Below are 2,626 nucleotides of genomic sequence, written 5' to 3'. Positions count from 1 at the left end.
AGGCAGCCAGCCCAACCCAACCCACAGCCTCTTTGAGCCTGAGCTTGAGCCTTCTTGGGGGAGGGCAGGCTGGGCTGGGCTCACCCCATACTCAGGGTTATCTTTGTTAGGTGTCAGTCAAGAAAGGCAACAATGTCTGATGGGATGTAAACATCACACTGGATTTTCATACCTCCTCAGAGAACAGCCTCATCCTGGGGATTGGCAGTGGCAAAGTGGATGCCATTGGATTAGAGATTATAACTGGCAAGGTAGGTGTGTAATACGCAGGATTTTTTTTCTCCCCACCGTCAGTAACAGAGTAGTTAGGAAACATTAGACACACCTAGCACCAAATCCCAATTATCTACTCCAACGGAGTGGGAAAGGTCTCATCACTAACGTAGAGCTGATGACAAGGGACCTCTTAGTGACTTTGACAGTACAGAAGCTGTGTCCTTCCCCTGCTCCTGCTCAGCAGCCCATTCCCTGACCTGGTGGAGGCAGAAGAAGAATCTCAACTTCCCTCCTCAGGCAGAACAGACTGACCAGAGTGAATGTTAGTGAACACCCTTCCAATGAATAAATCAGTGGTCAGCGAAGGAAGAAGGTGGGATATGGAAAGACCACATGTGCATGACCTCAGCCCATGTTTGGGACTCCAAGCTCCTGGATGGAAGGCATAAGGTTGCTAGTTGTTTTATACAGTGCCCTGCATGGCAGTCATTAAATCTATGAGGTCTCCAGACACTTAAGTTACCTTTCTTTTTCTAAAATAGAATTTTGCATCTCTACTTTTGAGTTTCACGGATTGATCTGTAAGACCAGCCCTTCTCTATAGCATCTGGGGCTTTTATAGTTACAGCTGCTCACAAAGCCTCTTGTGAAAAATACTTTGCAAATGTATTTTTCCTCTTTAGCGTTTCCAGAAGCACAGGGTAGAATGACCTGCTTTTAGATTTTCTAGCCTAATGGTAGAGGCTCTGAACTCAGGCAGACCTAAGTTTCTTTTCTTTTTTTCCCCCAAAGCTTCCAAAGCTTTAAAAAAAAAAAAAAAAAAAAGATAAAACATAACATCAAGGAAAGTAATTTATGTGGCTATTTGCTATCTGGAAACAAATAGAACATGAATGGAATATTATACCACCAGACAGGTATAACATTCACAAAAGAAAAGTAGTTCAGTGGTTCTCAGCAAGGGGCAGTTCTGCCCCATAGCGGGACACTTGTCTGGACATACTTTTGGTTGTCACAACTAAGGAAGAAGGGAAAGTGTGACTGGCATTTATCTAATGGGTAGAGACCAGGGATGCTGCTAAACATCCTACCACGCCCACAACAGTCCCTCACAACAAAGAATTATCTGGCCCCAAATGGCAATAGTGTCAGGTAAAGAAACCATGATTTAGTTACATCTTTACATTTTCTTCTAAGGTAACACTTTTGTGGATTTATTTCTAGAAATTATTAATCCCTGATATTTGATTCTTTGGGGTTTCGTTCTGTGTTTAAGTACTTGTCAAAATCAGTAAGACTTTTTTCCAGTTTCCCAAATAAAGCATATTTGTAAAGTGTACAATTAAAAAGTATTGAAAGATACAAAGAACGACCAATTTGAGTACGCTAGTACTCATGCTTCTGGTAGTTTTTAGAGAAGTAGATTCTAATGTTAGCCTTACAATTTTCAGGGGAATCTTCTGATAAAGGAAGACTGCTTAGGGCAACAAACACTTTTCAACTGAGAAGGCATCAGTACACCAGAGAAATATGTGCATTCTGAACAGTGGCGAAGTTCTTGTTTATTGTCAAGTCCTCTGATGTGATGGCCTGGCTTTAATGCTGGCCTTAGCATCAGTCTCCTATATTTTATCACCTTATCAACCCCTTGGTCACAGCAGAACCTTCATGTCTACTGAGGAGCTTTCTGAGGTGCACCAAAGTGTGAGGAGGTGCCTCTTTCACAAATTGGATTACTTCCTCCACAGACCACAGTGGAAATCCTTTGAGTACACTGAGGTCAGGTCCGAGTGTCGAGCTGGGACTTCAATTCTCCTGTGTGTGGATTTTCCTGACTTTAGATAATTGTCCTTGGTAGACCCCCCAATGACAATCAGTTCAGAACTGGTGATAAGCTTGATGGAGCGGACACAGGCTGAAAAGAATTCCTATAGCAAAGGTAAGAGTTTGTGGAATTTCTCCAGGTGGGGCTTGGAGAGTTTGTTGCATTAGTGGGTTTTTAAGAATGCCTTTGCTCTTCATGCATGCAGCTGTGTCATTTCCTTTTAAGACAAAACTTCTGCATTGGGTTAGCATAGCTCTACTGTCGGGTGCTTAGGGGAGAGCGAGATGGCTTTAGGTGGAGGCTTCTAGCATGTCATTTGGCACTTCTGTGTCCTGATATGTCTTCTTTTGCTGATTGGTTTCGATCAGTTTATTCCGAGCGAGTGTTCCTCACTGAAGGAAGATGGATAGAGCATTTCCCCCACGAGAGGAGGCAGCAGCCACGTCTCCTCCGGGGAGGAGTCCATGATCGGTCCAGTTTGGAGGGCACCATCCGGCACCCTACCCCAGGGGCTGGCCAGCAAGTGTAGACATCTGCAGGGCTATCTTCTGATCCAGGTGAGCACTGGAGTTTCTGTTTGTTTCC

The sequence above is a fragment of the Phoca vitulina genome, unplaced genomic scaffold (genome assembly GCF_004348235.1).
Source record: "Phoca vitulina isolate PV1807 unplaced genomic scaffold, GSC_HSeal_1.0 scaffold24, whole genome shotgun sequence".
Classification (NCBI taxonomy): Eukaryota; Metazoa; Chordata; class Mammalia; order Carnivora; family Phocidae; genus Phoca; species Phoca vitulina.
The sequence above is the reverse complement of the archived record's forward strand: the minus strand, read 5'-3'. Positions refer to the sequence as shown.